A 23551-nucleotide genomic window follows, 5' to 3' on the forward strand; every position below is an offset into this window, starting at 1 on the left:
ATTTTCTAAAATGTTATTTAAGCATGTAAACATTTTCCAGTAGAAAAAAACATGTAAGATATGTGTGAAATATTTAAATACTGGGTGAGTTCACCTCTTCACAGAACAGGGTTTACTGTGTTTTCTTATATCAACATTCTCCATGGGTGATGAAATTTTGGTTGCAACTGCAGATGTTGGTACTGGTAATTTGATGGATGCAAAATCTGTGTTGGTTGGCATTAAAAATAATCTATTATGTCACCTGTGTTCCAAAAGCCACCAAAAGTCACAAGCTGTGAACCAGCTGGTGGGCAGACATTGTTAGCTGTTTGTTGTACCCGTTCATGACTAGAGGGTTCCTTGCGTTACTTCATGACTCTGTTGTTACTCCAAGTTGTGATCCAAATCATGGAGTAATATACAGAGTGCTGAGGTTTACACTATATAACCAAGTCTCTGTGGAAAATACAGGGCTATGATGTACTCCTTCAGTAGCGCACCATTGAGGTTTGCAGATTGAGCATCTTCTACAAACGGCTGAATTTTATAATATTCAAAAACAAACATACAACAACAACAAAAACAATTCTCATCTAGTGACCCCTTGAAATAATCTTGCATCATTTTGAATTGTCCTGCACTCCATGTTTGGAACAACTGATCTAGTATGACACTGCAGCAGTGGTTGCTGTATGTGTTTCCTCTTTGACAAGCAGCTTGAAGTCTTTTTGCATAGAGAACTACCTTAACTTACTTCATCAGTTGATGGATAACATTTATGAATTACATTTAAACAGGTGTATTAACCCCTACTGTATCCACCTGTGTTTCCCTACAGTGTTGTAGAACCCAGTACGTGCATGCTGTCAGGATCAGATGACTTATTTCAGGTTCATGAAACCTCAGGTCCTTAAGTATTATGTGGGCACTGGCAGGAAAGGCTGAGGGAATAATTGCTCAATCTGTGAATAATTCAAGTCCTCCATAAGCAATATTTACCTATGCAATTTAAGAGGCATAACAGTGTTCTGTCAGGTACACAGTGGTATTCAAATGACCTGCTCTCTTTTCATTCCTAAGAATTTATTCAAATGGATCTTAGATTAATCAGAGCTAACACTCTTAAAAGGACCTTTCGGCATGGTAACCAGGCATACCTAGGCTTCATGCATTCGTATTATTTGTAAGAACGATTTGATTAATGCTGCCTCTGACTATTACTCCATCTATGGTGTGCTAACATGTATTAAAATTGATTTGATGAGATGTGGATTCACTGGAAATGGGTGTGTCGATTTACACTAGGTTAATAGGGTTGAGTGAACAAATGGTGTGAACAAATTTCATGCAGTTTGCACACATGTAACATTAATGTAATTCTCTAGAAACAAGACGTTTAAAACTCCTACGCCATGCTCATCTGATTGACAGCAGCTTCTCATCACTTTTAATGAGATTTAAAAGGGCCAGCTATGCTTGCATGCCAACTTTTTTTTAGAAGTTTCAAAAAGGTTTAGCTTCTTACATGATAATTGGCTAACAAACCCCACAATAGGAACAAAATACCTAAATACGTGAATGTTACCATCTGGAGAATACAATAGCAAAATGCTCATCCATGCAAGTAGCAATCCCTACTGATGCTACAGTCTACTTCCTGTTACATTCTCACACTCAGTGAGTCTTCTTGTTTTGTATCAGATTGTGCAAATATCTGGCTAATAATTATTTTGTTGTCTTCATCCGTGTTGCTTCATCCTGCCATTTCCACCAGAATCAATCAACACCTCTCAGAAGTGGCAGAGAGCCACAAAACAAGGCCTGTTTTGAGAGTTGGACAACTTGTCACTGTCAGCCATTCAGTGTGGAAAAGAACCTGCAAACAACCACAGGAAATGTCCATAAGTTCAGTGCCAGGCATAGTAGTAGAACATTTCATACAATAGGTTTTCTGATAAATTAATTAATGTGATCCGTGTCAGGAAACTGTCTTCCTAAGTCCAATTTACAATATTTTAGCCCTGATCTTCCACTTGCTGGCTGTTCTTTAAAGATTGCAGACAAAAAGTCCAAGATCAGAGGCAGAGCGGTGTGCACTCCCATGAACAATGAATGGTATGTGTGCACAGCTAGTAAACTATTTCTTCTTCATTACGTTTCTCTTAATAGCAAGTGGTTTTCACTATCTAATCCATGCGGTGTGACTAACTGGTGTTTACTGACAAGTGCATTGATAAAATAAAACTACAATAAGTGAGTAGCACCAAAGATGGATAGGCCTGGAAATACCTCATTTAGGATGAGAACAGTATGCTCACCCTTGCCCCTGGTAACAAGCTCCATGATTGAACAAGGGAGGGTCTTTTTATCTAATAACTTTGAACAAGAGAGTCCCTCGAAAGGACAGTTGTTCTAAGCTCAGACGCTATCAGTGTAATCTTCTGCCAGACGAACAAGATGCTTATCTTAATAATGACCATCAAAATTATATTTTAATGCTGAGATCAGCACTGGCAGTTCTACCCCGGGGAAGGACTTCTTAGAGACGAATGCAGCTAGATGTTATCCAGTATGGTCGTTATCAGATCTTCTACAGAGGCCTTCTTAACTGGGTTGGAGGTAGGGGAGAGAGAAGGGAAACCATCCTGTTGTCCTGGACAGCCTGGAGGGCGGCTGCACCATGCAAGGCACAGACTAGCTGAATGTGCGCTCTCACTGTCTTATACACACTCTGAAGAGATGCATCAATATTTAAGCTCCATGCTTTCTGTTGGTCTGTCTCTCTGGCATTCAGAGTTAACCCTTGGGAAAGGCATGGATTTTACTACAATTGATGCAAGAAACCTCTCCTGCATATCTGTAACAGTAGCTTGAACCCTCTGGGCCAACCCTTCCATGACCCCCCTTCCCACAACAACAATGTATCACAGATTTGAAAACCTCATCAAACTAGTTTGCACTGGATGAAAAACAGATTCTATCCAACTGTAACAGAATCAGATAATCTTGTAAAAATAGTGGAAGAGCCCAAATGCCCAAGGCAAAAATGATTTACGAAGCTTCAGCTAAGGTCCCCTTAGCCAACAAGGGACACTTAATTTAGGAAACTGTAGTCCTCTGCTAAGTTGCACTTGAGGTGTTTGGATATGTTGTATGCTAGTATGATCTGCTTTGAACAAAGGCAGTCAGAGTTGAAGCTTCTGCACTGATTATGGCCACTGCAGGTCATAATTCTGCTGGTTTTGAATAGTTTAGCCAATTAGCTACTGTGCATGTGTAAAGTATATGTGTTTTGTAGCTGATGGTGAAAAGATGTAGAATCTCTTTGTTACTCATGTCCAACACGATCTCAATCTTCACTAGTCAAGTACAGCACCTTGGTGCCCTTAAGCTTCAAACTACGATCCTGTAGGGCCCACTCTAGCATCAGTCTTGCACGTGAAGGGCTCCGCAGTCAAGTTAGTAATAATACATAATATACAACTTTGTCTCTATATACAACACAAGTTATATCATTTACGTACATTAATTTGCTTAACATAACTAAAAAACAAATCTGTCTTTCCTCTTGGTCACGAACAGGATGTGATTACCTGTCTCTGGAGGTAAAGTCCACTACTTGACCCATCTAACCACCTCAACTACCCTGACCTGGACTTTTCTTGTCCTTTACATTACAAAACTAGAGAGACACTTGTGAAGTGACACAAGAAGGGTATGTAAAGCGTCAAACTTAGAAAGCATATGTATGTAGGGGTGTTATTATGGAACCCACTTATGTTCTCACAAGACCTCCTTACTCCGCCTCTGATTAGTTGGCTTTGTTGGGTGCATTCTCTATGATTGACTCAAACTGTTAACTCACAAAGTATCTCTGGTAATGTCTGTTTTCAGCAGTTTTAAGTTTGGGGGTAAACAGTGACACACTGATTTCTTCCACCTCTCTCCTGGTCAGGGTCATTCAACCTCTGGAACCTGTCTTCACTGTCAGAATGTCTCTTGGCTCATTAGATAGAGCAGATAGGCGGGCTGCCACTGGGCTGCCCTGCCACTGCTCCGCCACATGGCCTGTCAGCTCTACCCTTACAAGTCCAGAGACACTGCAGCTGCAATAGCCGCTGGCTGTTTGTTTTAAACAACCGCGAGAAACACACAAGAACAACCCAATAAAACCAAACAGCCACTGAACATACAGTTAAGAAATACAATGCTAGATAGCCAATTCTTGTCTCTTTTGTAGCCTGATTAAACAGTCAATTCAATGTGGCGCACTGAGCTCACTCCCGCTCTCTGGTTGTACAGCGGATTACCAGGTCATCCAGGGGAGTGTGGACACAGGAGGACAAACAAAAATAGGCTGTCCAGTGTTGTGATTGTGTTTTTCTTGCAGTTGGTTTGTAAAACAAGCAGCCAGCGGAGGAGCTGATGTAGCAAACTGTGAGCCGTAATTACCCCGCTGCTCCTCAGCTGTTGCAGCTGCAGTGTCTCTGGGCTCATTCGGTAGAGCCAACAGACCGGCTGGCAAACCAGTGGTAGGGCAGGGTGGTAGGGCTTTACCTAATGAGCCCAGAGACACTCTGACAGTGAAAAGCGGCTCTGGGGGATGAGTGACCCCAACAGGATCAGCAGAAGACTAGAAGAGAGGCTGAAGAGGCCAAACAGCTTATAAACCGCTGAAAAGAGACATTACCAGAGCTACTGTGTGAGTTCACAGTTTGCGTCAAGCATGGAGAATTCAACCAACAAAGCCAAACAATCAGATACTGAGTCTTGCGACAACATAAGTGGGATCCCTAATAATGCAGCGAAGGGCCGCTGACCAGGCTGCTGTATTTGACATATTGGGAGTGAGAACGGGCTGTCATGTCAGGTGTGGCTCTGTGACCAGCAATGTGACCCACAATGAAAAAAGTCCTAGTTTCTTACTACACTTGTGGCAATAGAATTGCCATTCTGTTTGTTTCTCAATGTTGTAACCTGTGAATACTTCTAGACAGTAAAAATTTAGTTCTGCTGTTGCACACACTGAGCCTACATTAAATATTTTTACACAATTTGAGACACTTTCTGTACCCCTGAAAGTCAATGCATTGGTCGTGAGACCACCTGAATGGGCAGTGGATATTTCCTAGCGTGTTTGTACAGTCAAGTTAAGTCAATTTTTTTTATATAGTACCAATTCACAACAAATGTTATTGAGCAGGTCTTAACCATGGTCTTTAATTGAGTAATTTACAGAGGCCCTACATTTCCCCCAAGAGCAAAAATTTGCCGACAGTGGTGGGTAAAAACTGCCTTTTAACAGGCAGAAACCTCAGAGCAGATCTGGACTCATGGTTGGAGGCTATCTGCCTTGATCGGTTGGGTTGAAAGAGAGTGTGACGGCCATGCCTCTTTCTTTTTGTATCGCAGATGCCCAGCAGGAGGGGTTGGGGTCGTCGTTAGTTGCTGGGAACACCTGGGCCCAGTGTCCCCAGTACCACAAGAGCACACCTCACTAGCTCTGGGGGGGAAGAGGACAAAGGGGAAACTCTGCTCTCTACTCTCCACGCTCCTTATTTTGTTTATTTGCTTCTGTTTCCACCTTACAACACACAACTCACTATTTTGACAATCATGCATACACACTAGCACTACTGATTTACTGACTGCCACACCTCATACCATTTTTTTGATATGTTGGTTTTGAGTTAGTTCAAATAAATTACGATTTCCTTGCTTTAAGTTCTTGTGCCATCTCCCATTATATGTCATGGTTTTGAGCCGGCCGTGACAAATTGGGGGCTTGTCGAAGTTTGGGTTAGATGTTTTTTTGTGAGCATTTAATCAGCTGGGGGGTATTCCAGAAAGCGGGTTCTGTGAAAACTCTGAGTTTGTTAACCCTGAGATGAGAGAAACTCTGAGTTTTCAGTTCCAGAAAGAGAAGTAACTTAAACTCTGGGTCTGTTACTGAGGTAACTTACTCTGTGAACATAACCTGCTCACTGGCAGATTTACCTGAAGAAACCCTGAGTCTGACGGAGCTGTCTGACAGCGGCTGTCCTTTCCTTCTCAGTCCGATCATGTTGAAGCAGAAATAATTAACATAGTTTTACACCAGGAGGAGAATTTAAATTCATTTAGATGAGCTCTCGCTCCCTGTCGAGGACTGAACCGAACAGTACACCGCTTCTCATCAGTCCGTCATTTATATTCTCCGGCCGCACAGCGAATATCAGGCTATACGTCCTCGCTGACGTGCTCTCAGGTCTGAACCATCCTCGTTTTTTTTTTTTGTTTTGTTTTTCAATCAATCACCTTCAGCAGCCAGAAGGAGGAGGAGCCATCGTGAGACTGTTTTTATAGGTAGGCTATGTCATTTTCAGCCGATTTAAATTAAATATAATAGCCTAAAATAAAATAAAATAAAACACTGAACAACACTCAACCACTTCCCCAAAGGCTAATATGAAAGAAACTGATGTTAAATTCCAAATGAAAAGACGATCGCATCTAAAACTCTGTCAGTGATTTTTGTTACGGCCGCAGCCGTGTTACTTTTTTTTTTTTCCCCAGAAAATGTCTGCTTCCTGTTTTCTCCCCTGTTACCATGGTGAATCGCAGTATCGGAGCTCCACTGATGATGGCTTTTTACTAGTCGTCAGGCACGAGTTCAACTCGGAGTTAACGTACTCAGAGTCGACTTACCTAACTCAGATCAGCTGTTCTGGAATTGAAAACTCAGAGTTTCACTTCACAGGGTAAGTCAACTCGGAGTTCAGGGATAGACTCAGAGTTTGTTGAACCTCCTTTCTGGAATACCCCCCTGTTCTCTTTTGTGTTGAAGGCCTCCAGGTGCAATTGATTGTTGGGGTTTCCCAGGCAGTTTGGCAGGGCTTGAGAGGTAACTTGTAAGGTAATTTGTGTTGATTGTCTCTTTGAATATGTGGAAGAGCATGGTGGGAGTGTGGATTTGAAGACCTGTTTGTCCAAAGGAGGGTAAGTATTGACATGCTGGTGTGTAATTGTGTTGGAGCTAAATCTGATTTCCCATGCTAGGCATAGCAGCATTGCTCCTTTGAGCTTTGCTGAATTTTATTTTTTGTAGTGTTTTGGGTGAACGCAGTTAGAGACTTTGTCTTGGGAGCATGTCCTTCGCTGTGGGTGGGTTGGCAGATTCTGGTCGCTTCTTCATACCAGTGGTCATAAGTGCATAAATACCCGCTGCAAATAACCACATGAAGACAAGGGGTGCGATACTTTAGTTTTGGTTAGGCAGATAGAGGGGACGCTCCTGTTTACATTTGTTACAGCCAGTGTGTTGTTGATTGCTCTCCTTTGGGCTGGGTTGGTAAAATGGCTCTGGTTAAAGATTTTTTTTTTTTAGACTCCATCGGAGGGGTTTTTGGATGGCTGCACAAAAGAGCAGTTGTTAAAAATTACAGATCACTACAGGGTCATGACATTAGTGACAAAAGACTCAAGGATACAGTTAAGTCTATTTAAAAGGATAACTTGTATGAAATGGAGATTTTGCCTGATAAAATGGGAGGTGTTGCTGAGGCTGCTGGTTCGTCTTCACCTATAGCTCAGAGCACTGCTTTGTCCTTTGAACAGCAGGAGTTGCTGCTGTTACAAATTGAGCATGAGAAGTTGAGGAGAGAGAGAGAGGCAAGCTAGTGTGCATGCATTGAGATGGTTTCCACTGAGATCTGCTGGTGCATGTGTTTAAAACGTTGCATGTTTTTGCCAGGCTGTTATTAAAGTGTTCATAACAAAACTTGTTTTGTTAAACTGATGAATGAAGGATGTCAGATACTTGGCACTTTCAGGTCTACCAGGCAGCTACACATCTTCAGACAAGCAACTGTCCAAACCTCAATGTGTTGACAACTCAAGAAAGAAATGTACAAAGAGTAAATGCATAAGAGGAGGAAGAAGATGAAAAAGAGATAAGGAGGAGGCCTATTTATTAGTCTAATTATGAGAGACAGATCAGAAACCCCAGTGCATAGTGGGCTGGTCTGACTCAGGGAAAAGACTCCGGCCACTTGCACTGAATATTAATAGTAGGAGGACGAGACTAATGGTGGATGCCAGTAACTCTTTCCCAATATCTAGGTTGCTCAGACCTCTCATCTCTGTGGCCTCTTTTGAACAGAACAGCTCTCAGATAAGCTGGACCACTGCAGGGCGACCTTCTCAGACTTCAATATCAGACACCAGAGTTAAACCCACTGTGCACAGAGAATATGAGCTGGACACAGTTTTGTTGAATGATTCCTGTGGTTTAACACTTGAGATTTCTAGGATTCTTTGATTTGCTGTCCAAACATGAAAGGAAGCTTTAGTGAAAGTTCAGTCAGAAGGACTGCTGTATTGCATGCTTCAGCCTTTAGTTTATTACTCATACCAACATGTCATTCACTCCTCTCACACATGCTCACAATGTCCTAATTTGCTGCCTCATTATCTTGGGCTGTCAATTGATTTCAACTGTTCATATCAGCCAGTCAGATCTATCCAATAACACAGTGACACACCTTCACTGTTAGCCTATAATTTTGCTGCTGTCTTTTTTTGAAATATGATGCTTCTCTGCCTTAAGTTCATTCATGCTGTGGTTTTGTGTGCGCGTCCATACATTGTTTTTGCTGTTATTTCAGTACAATCACATCAGCTTTTGTCATGCTCATGTGCTCACAGTTTTGTCAGCTTTTCCAGGTCACTCTCCTGGGGTGAACAACCTGACTGCCTCAACGCAGTTGCTGGCTTATTCCATCTAAGCTATCCACATACGCCTCCAGTTAAAGTAAGTAATTCATTGCGATCCTCATTGCTGCCCTGCTTCACTTAGCCTCAGGTGTGCAACCTTCCACTGAAGCGCTGAAGGTGAGGTTCGCCCAGGGCGTCATGCAAGCTAGGACCGCCACTGAATGCAATGAAAAGTCTATAGATTTTAGATGAGTAATCAAGACCTCCAAAGTGTTAATCAGCATTATCAATTGCAAATGTATTGATTAGGCAATGGAGGTACCCATATCATATTGGATGTAAATTTTTTTTTTTTATTATTATTTTATCCACACTATCTTTTTTCCCCCAGCCAGCCTTTATTTGGAACCCGGCTTTTATTTAACATTGGACTTTTATGCATCCTACATGCATCACACTGCGGCAGTCATTGAAGCTCAAGGTCTCAAAGGGCTTAACAGCTTACATTATGTTTCATATAATTGTATTTATTTATTTAGTGGATTCATCTTTTTGTAGAGGGACCATGTACAATATTAAACATAAATGTTGCCATTTGATGCATTGTACCAGAGTTGGCTTAGACTTAATTTACATCTGCAGTTATACCATGCATACTGTACCCTGACAATATCTGATATTTTGATAGTCTATCAAAACTGCCGAATTCTACATTATACTGCACTTTGACATATTCTTACATTCGAATACTGTACTGCATTATGGCATACTGGATTATCTTTTTTATATTTCACTTCCACTTATATACTGCGCCTATATACTATTGTAGTTATCTCCCATTTTTATTTTATTATGTATATTTATCTTTATCCTTTTTCAATTCTTATTTGCGCTAACCTACTTGCTACTTTGTCTTTGTGCTGCTGCAATACTTAAATTTCCCCTCTGGGCATCAATAAAGGATTATCTTATCTTACATAAGTAATTGCATAAAACTGGTGGTTTATGTATGCCTCACCTATTATTTAGCTGCTCTCCCTAATAACACTCAGGTTACAGTTGATTTCCTGTGGCCAAACCATTGATTGCTGAATTTCAGGTCACCTATGTCTTAATGAATGAATGTTAAAAGTGCTAGGAAATTGAGACTTTATGTTTTCTACGTATGGAATTCCTGTCCCCTGGCCATTGCTGGCTAACCTTTTCAGATCACTGTTGACCTCTTTTGGCCAAATATATTTCTTATTTAATCTTTTGAGTTGGTAGGTAAGGATACTTTTCGCTTCAGCCTAACCGTTTCCATGTAGATGATTCCTGTTCACTAGCCATGCTAACAAAGCACAACTTGTTAGGTATTAAGGTCATTGCTGACTTATTTTGGCCACATTGCTTGATTAAAGGTCGGAATGTTTTATGAATAAATGTATGAACATTAAAAGTAGGGATTGTTAAATGAAATAATTGTTAATTAAGTTCAGAAAAGACCCACCCTACTCCACCTCTGATTGGTTGCCTACATTGGTTGTGTTCTCTGGTAATGCCTGTTTTTAGTAGTGTTTGAACTGTAGTAACACTCCGTCCTCTTCACACTAACATGAATCGACATATAAGAAACGTGTATGTTTGGTACAGTTTAATCTTTTTTTTTTTTCAATTATATCGTGCAGCCCTATGGTGTTTTATGCCTAGTAGGGCCACTCTGTTCTTTAGCCATTGCTGGCTAAGCTATTCAGGTCACCAATAACCATTAGTCATTGCTGGCAAAAGTGTATTCATGCCAGTGCTATTCAGGTCACTGTTGACCTCCTCTGGTCAATCCATTCATTGCTGAATTGCAGCTTTATTTTACTTATAAATAAAAGTATAAAATGTTAAAGTGGTAGGTAATGGGGACCACCTTGCCTTAGCTTAAAGTATGTAATTCCTGTCTCCTAGTCATTGCTGGCTATGCTATTCAGGGCACAGCTGACCTCTTTGCCAGATAAATTATGTATAGAATTTCAGGTCCGTCTTAAAAAATTAAAAAATAAAATGTTATGTTGGAATTGCATTGTTAATGCCTGAGCTTAATCTTTTCTATAAATTTCCTGTTTCCTAGCCATTATGGCTATGCTTTAACTTGTTGTACATGCTGTTACCCATGGTCTTGTAAATTCTGGTACGTATGGTCTATGCAAACTCATGCATCACTCATGGTATTTTCAATTTGAACAATTCTGTTCACCATTGCTTTAAAACTTTGCCAACTAACTGCCATTAGTTGATGATGCAGTGAAAGTATTTTTAACAGCAGTTCAGTGTAGAAGTTCAAGGTTATTAAACTATTCAGTGAAATCCAAAAAATATTTTGCCTATGAAGTTAAGATATTACATTTTTGGGGAAAATGAATAAAAGAAATTAAAAGTGAAACCAGTCTATTAAATCCTAATCACTAATCCAGAAAGAATTATGTAATTTGAAAATACTGTTGAAAATACATCTGTTTTATTATGTCCACAATTTTGTTGACCATGGGTAGAAGTAGGCAGTAGAGTAGTTATTATATACTTGGCTGTAGACTACATGCACATTTGTTCATGTTCAACTGGCGTGCTATGCGCGAACACTTCCATTCTAAATTTTAAGGTGCACTTTGTCTACCAACTTGAAAATAAACTTAAAGTTCACAGTAACTTGCCATTGCAGTGTATTATGCTTAGTACACTGAAAATGAATTGGTTATCATTTTGAATTTCATTTGGCAGTAATGATGCATTTTCAAACATTTCAATGAAAATTTGATTTTCCTCCGCCAAGGAGTTTTTTTCACCCGTGTCCGTTTGTTTGTTTGTCAGCAGGATTTCTACAGAACAGATTATCAGGAAACAAGGATGGAGGTTGGGTCTCTGCCCAGAAGAGACACTATCAACTTCAGGTGTAGAAATTATGCCTGAAAATATGCATATAGGTGGCTGATATCTATGAGTGAGTGAAATTTGATGCAGATCCTTCATCTGGTGATCTTAAATTATGGTTAAGCTATGGATGTATGCATTCTAATGAGTGACACTCATTAGAGTGAGGTAGGCTTGGACTGCTATATGAGATACTGTACATAAGAAAAAGAAAACGTAGAAATAAAGGACATGATTCTGGCCAATTCATTAGAGCCGTCTTCAAATAATTTCCCCCTCAGAAAAGAAAGCTACCCTTAAATCAACCTGAAAACTGTCTGTTCTTGTTGGGCTGGAATGTGGTGGTTACAGCCCAACCCGATGACACACAGCAGCTCTCGCAGAGGGAGGGAGAGTAAGAGAGAGAGAGAGGCTTTGGGGAACTATTCCCCTGATAGCATGTTCAATATGTACAAATACCACAAAGCACAACCAAACTGCCTCTTCTTTTGATCTCACTACACAGAAATATTGCAATAAGTGCAAAATATGATCACCAGCCCAGATTTCCTGAAGGTCATCGCATCTGTAAGTGAAGGCGAGAAGAGGGAGAGAGGCAGAGGGAGCGTCGAAAATATGTAATGATAATTTACTGCTCGGACGATTAAAGGCAAGAAAAGATGTTATCATTGAATGATATATTTATTTAAATGTGCACAAGGACAGGTTTCTGCCAAACGCACTGCTGCTAATACAAAGAGGGTTTTCTATAATCAGCAGATTGGGGCACATGCATATTATTCACGTTGTAGTGTATTCACAGACTTAATTACACATGTAAATTACAGTACATGTACTTGTAACTGTGGAATATTGTTCTTAATATTGGTTTTGACTTTAAGATCATTTGGAAAAGGTATGAGAGCTTCATGCAAACATTTCATGACATCAGGTTCTATTATTAGAAACTAGGTTGTGGATTTTAACCAAAACAAGGTCAAAACTATGAGCCAGATAGTAGTTCTGATGCAGCGGTGTGGAGGGCCTCTCTGGTTTTATAGAAGCCTGTCATTTTGGTCTAACCCTATACGCTCAAAGCCCTCAGGAGTAAACCACTGATTGCAGCTTTCAGTACAGGTGAGTGGGGATTTAGTTATATCTAGATGTAAAACAAGAAAGTGTTTTTTTACAATAGAGGCTTTTACATGCCAGTTGGCTGGCAGGAAGATGATTGTTGTTGGCTGTATTGTCTTTGTTGGAGATCTGGTTTGCATGGTGTTTGGGGCTTGTCAACAGCAGACAGTCAAATGTAAAGCAAAAGGAGTCATGGAGATGGATTTCTCATGTGCTTTTTCTGTCCGTCCCATCAGGTCAAGCAATTCTGTCACTTATCTCCAGCCCTCAGGCCTTCTCTAGATAATAGCAGCAGTTTCACCACAACATAACAAATATATCCAAGATTACAGGGAGAGAGAGGAACAGCTTGAAATGCAATATTTTGATTGAGAACATTTACTCAACGCATCTGCATCTTCAACAATAAAACTATGTTAACCAGTGGGACACACCTTGCAGCATTTCTCCCTCCCCAACTGACCTCAATTTGTGGACTTCATAAAAAAGGTGGACAGATATCTGGCCCTGTGGTCCAGGAGGTAATTACTAATGTTACCGCTTCTCCTTGGGGAGGGAAGATGGGATGCCTCAGCCAGCTCTCCTTTTTGGAGCTGGGCCAGTTATTTCCTGTGGAATCAGGCAGTATTAACCTCCTGGATGCAGATTCATTCGGTTGTAAATTAGCAACTAATTAACCCTCTGATGCCTGAATTATGAAAGCCTTGGTCAATATTTTTTTCTGAAGTGTTTTTATTCTTCTCAGGACATGAAAAAAATGTTCAACTTTTTTTTTTCCAAAAATATGATTTTTTCATAAAGTTACAGACATGTCCAATCCAGTGGACTACATACGCCTGAGCACTCAACATAAAACATTGTGAACTTACTGTAAAAATTAATTAACTTGTGTTCTATTGTGAATATACAAACCCTTGTTTCTTTTTATGCTTTGAAAAACATTTCAACATTTTTTGGGAAATTTCAACATTGTATAGGCGCAATGTTTAGGCCTGAATAAGAAAACCAATGACACTCATAGCCGTGAATCTTACACCTAAATGTGTCAAACCATCCCCAACAGGAGAAACATTACTGTGAGTCTCCACAGTTCTATAAGGAAGGACAGTATTACCAAGCCCTTATATTAGCATGACAATACATTAACACAAACTGATATTTCAGTCCCTGCATCTCCGAACACTTCTATGTTCATCACACCTAGGCTGTATGAAAGTTCGCAAAGCATCCAGGGCACAGTGGCACACAGCATTGCATGCAGATGTATTTGGTCTTCCGTGTGCATGCAGCATCATGGCATCTATTTGCATTTTTCACCTCGGTGAGTTTGGGCCAGTGATATCCTGTGGCAAACCTGACCTCACGGGCTACTTTGGTGACTGCTCTCCGCTTCACGGGTTGTGGGGTCCCACTGGGTCTTCCTCTTTTTCTTTGCTGGAGGGTGCCACTATTTATCAGTGCACGAGCCACAGAAGCTTTGAAGAGGAGGAGTCTCATCTTTTCCAAACCAGACATCAGGTAGAGGCGCCAGGCATTTACAATGGTCACATCCAAAAAATGAAAAAACACTCGGATGTACCACCTCTTGTTTCGACGTCTGTGGGGGTACATTGCCAGACATTGGTCAACAAGATCAACCCCACCCATGTGTTGATTGTAAAGGGCCACAGAGAAGGGTTTTTGGACCATCATCATCGTTTTTTCCTTCTTGACCCATCTGTTGGCAACATCTTCAGGGGACTGGCCAGCACAGGACGAGACCATGTGGACGACTGAACTGTCGAGCCAACGTGTGACAGTGATGTTTGCATTATTGCTGACAACACAGCAAGCTCCTCTGCCCATTTCTTTCAGTTGTTTTTCACTCTTGAGTTTCTGATTTGCTCCCTTCAGCCTGTTTACTCTGCATGTACCTGTGCCATAGATGCCTTGGTCTTTCAAGGCCTCGATGAGTGGAATGCTGCAGAAGAAGTTATCAAAAAACACCTTGTGATTTTTGTGTTTTATGTCATCACAAAGACGCATCACCACATCTCCAGCCATTCCCAATCCACTGATGCGACCACTACTTGCAGAGCCTTGGTACACTTCGAATCTATTCATATAGCCTGAGGTTCCTGCCCTCACCCACACTTTCACTCCCCAGGGTTTGGGCTTTTTTGGTATGTATTGTTTGATGGACAGTAGGCCTTTGAAAGGAATGATCTGCTCATCAACTGACTGAAATTCTTCAGGGTCTGCTGCTGCCTTGAATGTCTCCTGAAGTGCACTTAGAAATGGTCTTATTTTGAAGAGCCTATCTGTGTTTGCTGGCTGGTAAGTCAAGTTATCCACAAAGTGCAGGTATCTCAGGATTTGCTCATATCTGTTTACAGACATGGCATTTGCAATTATTCCAAGACGAAGGCCATCCTCACTAGACCAGTACATTCGTGCCCTAGGATACCGAATGTACCCCATGATCAGATTGATCCCTAAAAAAATCTGCATTTCTTCTCCTGTCACTGCCAGATTTTCTTTCCCTTTCTGGAGAGCATACAAGTTGGTGTTGTGCACTATATCATCAATGAGATCTGCTGGAAACAGATGTCTGAAGAAATCTATGGGATCTCTTCCCTCCACATTCAGTTTCCACTCTCCTAGAAAAGGAGGCAAGTCTCCATCAAAGTCATTGTCTTGGACTTTCCAGATATTTTTTCGGGCTTGAGTATAGTCAGGTACCATGTGCCCATCTTCCACAGCTCCCTGATCATGCTGACCATCCTCTGCATCCTGCCCCTCATTTGCATCCTGCCCCTCATCATCCTCACTTTCTGCATCCTGACTGTCTGTATCTCCATCATCCTCAGCTCCTATGTCTCTGTTCTTCTCTGGCAGCCACTCATCATCACTGTTGTCACTACACTCATCATCACTGTTGTCACTACACTCATCACTGGAGCTGGACGGAATTTCCTGGACTATTCTGTAGGCTGCCTTATTCTTTGCTGCGTTTGAAGTCTACAAAATACGATAAAATAATTATTATAGTAACTCAAACTACAGCTAATCTGCACAAAAATGTATATTTTAAATGAATAGCTTATAAATATAACAATTATACACTGACTTATAACCAAAACAGTCACAAGAAACAGTGAAGCAATTATATGACTTGTGTTAAAAAATATACTGGGTGATGCATGATGTCCACTTCATTGGACACATGGTTAATCGTAATTTTCTACATATTGGACATAAAAATTTCATATTCCAAACAGATAATATCCTTCCCTAGATGTTACTGTATATCATCATATTTTTCTTACCACTGGGGCTCTTCTAGTATAGAAGGATTGACAGGAAATGCCAGCAGTGGCCGGCAGCGGTGGCTGCTTATCGGCCATCTTGGATTCAGAGGAAATTTACTTGCAGTTACACCAACTGACCACTGAATTGACCTCAATGGACTATGGCAGCAGAGAGCACACTAGAGGCTGATATGCAGTTCCACCATAGAAACCAATGCATTTAAGAGAAAGTTACTTTTTAGTAGCTGTCCACTGTAGTGACCGCTATGCACCAGAGGGTTAAGGGTGCTCGTCGTCTTCTGGTGACACTGCAGATGAAAAACACATCAACAAATGACAACGAGAGATAGATATACAAAATGTGTTTCGATTGTTGCTATCATTATAGCAGTTTTTGTCTTGTTTTTATTTTTTATTTGATATTATTTAGTCGAGACATATAGGTCAACACCCTGAATATGTTGGTAAATGATAAATGATAATTTAAGAATATCTGTTTTTATATAGTATATTCAATTACACATTTTGATAATTACTAACATTAAAAATGTATTACATATGTCAAATGGGAGACATCAATCAAAGATAGTTGTTTTAAGCATAAAAACAAAAGTCTACAAATGAGCCACGACTGTAAAGGTTTATAGTTACAAATGATGTCTCCCGTCCTGTCTTTGTCTGCAGTTAGACTCATAATTACAACGATAACAAGGTATGAACGTGAAATGCAATGACTAGCTGGTGTACAGTTTAAAATACAGTGAGTAAAAAGGTTTGCCTCTCTCTCTCTCTAAATTCAAGGGGAGCTTTATTGGCATGAAAGTTTTAACAACAATGTTGCCAAAGCATCTGTCCAAACACTCGGACAGAACACAATAAATAACAATATGAACACCAACACAACACCAAGATTGATTTCCGTTAATTATATATACAGTATATACTGTGTGTGTGTGTGTGTGGGTCATTCACTGTCCCTCAGGTTGTGGCATGTTGATACATATTGGGCAGCAGATATGCCCTGTCTCCTTCTCCCAGGAGTATTTTTAATTTTGAGACGTCATTCAGCTCTTTGAAGTCTGAGATTACAGAGTTGAACTTGTTAAAATAAATGTTCCTCGTTTCGTTGAATGTTTTACTAGGAGAAAATGCATCTCTGTCTCAACCTCACCTTCTCCCTCTCTCTCTCTCCTCTCTGTCTCTCTCTCTCTGCCTCTAGCTCGACCCGACCGGTCTAGGCAGATGGCCGCCCACTATTGAGTCTTCAGTGAGTTGAGGTTTCTGCCTGTTAAAGGCAGTTTTTTTCTTGCCACTGTCGCCAAGTGATGGCTCATGTGGGAAATGTTGGATCCCTGAGAATAAATTAATCACCCGCTGAATTTGAAAGTGTCATGAGATGACTTTTGTTGTGAATTGGAGTAGTTGAAAATCATCCAACAACCTTTGTTTATGCCTGTTTATGCAGAAGCAGATTTCATCTCCCCTTGTTTTCCCTGATACCTCTGTTATGCGGTTCAGCGATTCAGATTTTCAAATTCCATCGCTAGAAAGGTTTGAAGTATCCATGTTGAAGATTACTTTTTGATTTGGTGTCAAATTACCAAGTCTTCTACCATATTATCTTGCAATGAATTTAGTAAATGCACAAACTCGTTCAAACTGGATTGTTTGTTGAATACCCCAGTACAGTACAATGCTTTTACACCAGTATACTACTGTCTGTTTTTGCAGTTACATTTTCTAACATGTAGGACAGTGAATTATGTTTTTCTTCCACATTTGGTTCCACAGTGATGATGCTGACAAATTTGGGCCACTGAGTACATCTTCAGCAGCATCTGCCCCCCTCTCATCCACAGAGGCCATGGACGTCTGCCCCCACCTCTCAGCCAACGGCCATTCCTCTCGTCAAGCCTCTGGTCCCCATCCTCGGCCACAGCGAAGCCGTTTCCCACGACATGTTTCTGCTCCTCTTACTCAGCTGTCTTTTTCATCTGATTCTGAGTCTGAAGAAGGGCAGCCCAAAAGAAAAGGGAAAGCATCTCATAAAGTGTGGTCAAGGTGGGCCTTCCAGAGTAACAGAGAAAGGAACAAAAACAGAGAGGAGAAAGACAGAAGACCAGACCCACTCAAATTCATGCTAGCCAGGGTCCCTGGCCCCCCATTTAACACCAGCACCCCTTTCTCTTTTCCAGCTCTTATCTAGCACTTCTGAGCAATCATAATTAAACTCTGAGCTGTAACATCCTGAGCTGTCTCCTAAACATACACACCAAGTTTTGTCCAAATCCGATGACAGCGGAGCAAATGACAGAACTCTGAGTGTGCAATTAAACTTCACAAAGGGCGGGACACGGCCATGAGTCATTAAAAATGTGTCTCATCATCAAATAAATTGGTAGATATCTTCAGGCCGATGTTGGGACTAGGTCTACCGAAGTATTTTGAGCTGAACCCCTTAGGGGCGCCACAAATACGAAAAATGTGTACCTCAAAACCTGGCTGTCTGAATTTCACAAATTTCGCTGTGCATGCTCCGGGGACAATTATTAACCAAAATCTGAAATGCCATACAGATCGGTGCATATGGGTTAGCCTATAACATATACTCTCATGACCCAAAATGGCTTAAAGCAATTCTGATTAAACTCACCACAGAGATGCGCCATCTCCTGAAAATACACACAGTTTTGTTACAGTGAAGTAGGCAGGCACAAGGCAGAACTGTGAGTGTACAATTGTTAATGCATCTGTGCATGGTCTACTACATTTTGGTTAAGTTGTTCTTTAGGAAAACTTCTGAACTCTTCTCTGATTTCTCTTTAGATAGACTTTGTTATTAATTGTAGCAAAAAGCTTGGCCTTGGACCTCAGGTTGATAAAGCTCTCAGGAGGACTGTTGTTTTCTGGGTTCTTCCATCATTGAGTGTTGGAATTAAAACTATTGTTTTTAGTTTTTCATTGTATTTATAAGAAACTATTATCTGTTGATAAGTGATACAATTTTTTTTTGGCTTAATCATGTTGAAAATATTTTGGAGTGTACTCAAACTTTTGACTGCACTGTTCTCTGAAGTATCTTCAAACAAATGACTGTAAATAAAGATTTGTGATTGACTCTGCACTACAGGCAGGCATATTCATAGTCGTACCCAAGTTGTCCATGAAATGTTTGATTACAATTTATTTGTAAATGATGATGATCTTATTACTTTTCTGGATTTCTTTAAAGGGCTCAGTTCAGGTGAATGGTAAATGGACTTTCTATAGTGCCTTTTCCAGTCTACTGACTGTGGAGCCTGAAACCTGCTCATTTTGATTAAGCTGCTTGAGCCAAAACAGCATGAACCCACGAATTGCAGCTATATATTTAATTTCTTTTTTTGCCAGCAGTGGGGTTGGTGGGCAATAAAAGTACTAATAAAACAATGTTAAAACTCATGTTTTGACATGACATGTTTAAATCCTTCATTCACAATCAAGTGTCGTCAGCAAATTGTACTCGGTTATATAAAGTATAGTACGACTCCAATGGCCAAAAAGGGTGGGAACTTCTGCTAAATGTATTTTGAGAGCTAGTCATATATTATTTAACATTACATCTTAATCTGCAAAGTAACTAGAGAGTGTCAAATAAATGAAAAAAAAAAAAATCTGTGTCGGGTGCCTCTTAGGAAACAGGAAAAAGAGTACCTCAAACAAAAGAAGGCAAACAAGGCACTCCAAATAAAAGAAAATGTATTAAAATGAGAAAACGGATTTAAAAAGCCGTTAGCATAGTGGCTAAATCATTACAAAAGGCAAATTATTTAAAACTGATGTTCGCTTTGTTTTTAATGATTTGCCTTTTTAATGCTTTAGCCACTATAATAGATTGATTTTCCCTTCCTCTTTTAACACATTTAATTATATTCAGAGAGCCTAGACTGCCTGATTGTTAGAGTAAACATAGAGTAGTGTTTGAGGATGGACTGAAAAAAGTGACATGTATTCATAGTGTGATGTATACAGTTTCACATTGTGTTACCACATATTTAAACTGTGCATTCAAGTTGTCGGTTGCACATCTGCCTGTATTGTATTTGGGAAAGTTTGGACCGGAATCTTTTGACTCATAACGTGTCTTATTTACTGACAACTGATCATTTGGTCAACATTATTAGTAGATATCAATCTGAATTTGATTATGAATCTGTGGTACATTTGATCAGATACAAAGACCTGTGACATCATGGTTTGACACCCTTGTTGCTCTTTGCTTTAAGGTTTCATGTCTAGAATCATGGTCAATATGTGAAACAGGTTATGAAACAAGGCTGAAGCAAAGTGATAACGCTTCTGATAGTGTCACTGAGAGTCGACTCTCCTTCACGTTCTCTCTTGGCCTATCGTCTCTTCCCCCTGTTGCCTCCTCCCTATATTGGCACAAAAAGAAAAATACCAGTCAGTGGTCAGATCAATCTGATCTTTATTTCTCTGTGTTGGCTTTAATGTAAGCAGATTCCCAATCAGCCAGGATGAATCCAATCACTGTGAAGGGGATGGCACACAACAATCTAGGGCACTTTTCCCAATGAGTGCTGCAGGCCAGGAGATTAGAGGACGGGGGAGGTGTTTAAAAGCCAGCATTTCTTTCTTTTTGTGTGTGTGTGTGTGTGTGTGACAGGAAACAGGGATGAGAGAGGGGGGATGACATGCTGCAAGAGGCCACAGTTTGGATTTGAACCCCCGCTGCAGTGAGGACACAGCCTCTGTACATGGAGCACACACTCAACCCCCCGGAGTCACCGGGGCACCCAACAAAGCCAGTGTTTCCACGATGAAGACAAAGCCTTTCATTTTGTGATCACACCTGCATTCATCATCACCATCACCCCCATTTGTCTAACATCCCACCGCCACCACCACCAACTCCTATTAGATACAGAAATGCAAATCCCCCTCCTCTTTCCCTATTCACTTCTTTCTACAATTATTTCAACCATATGGATGCCAGGGAGGATGGGTTTTTTTCAAATCAGCATGACTACTGGTTGATTTATCCTCAAACTTTTCTCCCTCCCTCTCTGTCTCCCCTCCATCTCTACATCCCCTTCTCCACCAACGTAACGGCTCTCCTTGCGCTCTTCTCTCTCCTATTTCCAGAGCTTAACTTCATTGTCTCTAGCCCCACTACGCTTTCATCTTAAGACAAAGATTTATGTAAATCTTTGGGCCGGGCGTTAATGCGGAGCGCCGTGTGAGAAATAGCATCCCTAAATCGTGGCATTGTTGTTGAAAATGACAAGGCAGGCCCGTTAATCCTACAATGCGATCATCCAAATGTGTCATAATGCCGTGTGTAGGCAGGCGAATCTGAATATCAAAAAGACGCCACGCACCTCTTTTACGGCGCCTTCAGTACTTCCATTACTAACACACTACTTCCCTCTATCTTCCTCTTTCTCTTTCACTGTCTCCTTTTAACAGACTCACCCTGCTTGTCACTTTGCTGTCATTAATAAAGGAATAAAACACATAAAATACCAGAATCCCAAGTTTGTTGCAGAGAAGAAACGGCTGTAGCTTTTAGCTTCCTCTTTATTGTTTAGCTTGTTTTGTCCCACGTATGAAAGCATCGATTCATTCAGATAATAGCAAACTACATTTGTGTAATTGTCTAATTGGCTGCAATTGTTAGTTGAATTAAATTGATGGCTTCTTCTTTGTAACCAAGATGTATTTATTTCAGAAGCAGCGGGTTCGTGGTGGAAGGATATGAAGAACCAAAGGCAGACAAAGGCTTGAGTCAAGTCGCTACATGTATGGAGCATTTAGCTAAAAATCAGTTACCTTGTATTCCTTTATTTAGGATCTGAAGAGGAGGCAGTGCTAGTTCTTCCTGGTATTTGTGTGCAGCGCTGCACTCAGGGATCAAATTGAGCCCAGTAGAAGTCTGATGATGATTCATTTGCAGGGGGCAAATTAACAGTGGAAGTGAGGCAGAGACCAAAGAGTGTGCGAGCCATGAAACAGGCATGCCAATCAATTGGACAGGGACAAGGCTGGTGAATGATAATGTTAATAATTACCAGCCACACTGAGGGACCCCTCCCTGATTGGCCGTGAAACCTCTGCCATAATTAAAGGCAAGCCTTTCTATCCCTTTCCTCCCAGCTTTACATCCCAACACTGTGACACCTCCTCGTCTGACCTCAGGTCCTCCAAACGCTCTCCGCATCCTCCCTTCATTCCTCTGCCATCCAATTGGTGCGGGGGGGGGACTTTGTCAGGGAGAATAGCGGCGTTGATCTTGAAGGTTTAAGACCCTACTGTACCTGTCAACACTGTGGCTTTGGAGCTGACGACCAACAGCTTAAGTCATTTGAAGTTGCTTCTTTTTTTAATGAGATGGGGAGGAGGCACAGTTAGCGCTGACAGCCAGTCAGGGTCTTGAAATAATTCCATACCTCTGAATAACCAGAGGTGTCTGTCTGACTTAATCCACCCCCACCCCACACACACACCCCTACACACACACACACACACACACACACACACTTTTAAGGTAGTGGAAATAAAAGCAAATAATGAGGAAGTGGTGGGGAGAGAGGCTATCCTCCTCTTGTCAAAATACAGACTGCAGTTCTACTGCAGCACTGTGGATTGAGTCTATAAATGAAACGAACAAAGAAGTATCCTTAATTAAAATTAAAACATGACTGCAGCTCTGTCATCATGAATCAGCGTGTATGATCACATAATACAGAACACTGGACCCTATAGGAAGAATAGCTGCTGCAATGCTGAAGCTTATGGGGATCCTAATAACTAAACTAAACACTGGCATCCAAAAGGATATAAACAAGGACAGCAACTGCATTCAGTTCATTATTGTGGGAGACTGAGAAAACCTGCAACATTTACATTTGGAACCAAAACTCAAGTGATAATCTGGAAAAATGACTTTAGCAATTCATAGATTATGACAAATTGTTTTTGAAATTTTTTCTGTCAATTTACTAATCAATAAAATCGACTTATTATAACATCACTACTTTATTGTAGGCTGTTTCAAACCTGATTTGTTGTGGGCTGTTTATTAAACATACCTGTCCATGATTCAGCATTTTAGCTATATTTTAAAATAAATGATTTGTAATTTTTAATCTCTTTATTTAGCAAGGCTTCACTCCTGTCTTTCACAATCCTCCTCTCATTACTCCGCTCTCACTTTCTCTCTCTGGCTGGGATAATCCCCCCTGTAGGGGACTTCAAAGAGCCGGCCGGCCAGGGAAAGCCTTAATTACCCATTTTCCTTGAAATTCCAACCAAATCACAACTCGCCCCAGTCTGTCCGACTCCGCACTTCTGTGGGTCTAGTCCCAGACTAATTGTGGGTCTGGATTTCCTTTCCACTGTGATGATGGAAAGTTGAACTTGTATGTATATATATATATATATATATATATATATATATATATATATATATATAATCATGTATATTCTGCTGTTTTAAGAAGACAGTAAAATGTAATGATGCAATTAATTTCTTTAGTATCTTAAAGACTGTGCTGTTATCAGTGTATAAGTTTGGA

The 23551-nt window shown here is 40.7% G+C and overlaps 1 long non-coding RNA gene across 3 annotated transcripts; it reads left to right on the top strand.

Moving 5' to 3' along the window:
- The first annotated feature begins 8672 nt into the window (after nt 1-8672).
- LOC311273750 lies at nt 8673-19125 on the top strand. 3 transcript variants are annotated; one of them, XR_014624695.1, is made up of 4 exons: nt 8673-8773; nt 11512-11641; nt 17194-17241; nt 17766-19125. It is a non-coding gene; the product is annotated as an uncharacterized lncRNA (long non-coding RNA). The 3 variants fall into 3 exon arrangements; XR_014624696.1 differs by having other exon boundaries at nt 11512-11591; XR_014624697.1 differs by having other exon boundaries at nt 11515-11641.
- Nucleotides 19126-23551: the final 4426 nt, after the last annotated feature.

The sequence above is a fragment of the Pagrus pagrus genome (genome assembly GCF_965226575.1).
Source record: "Pagrus pagrus genome assembly, chromosome: 18".
Taxonomy (NCBI): domain Eukaryota; kingdom Metazoa; phylum Chordata; class Actinopteri; order Spariformes; family Sparidae; genus Pagrus; species Pagrus pagrus.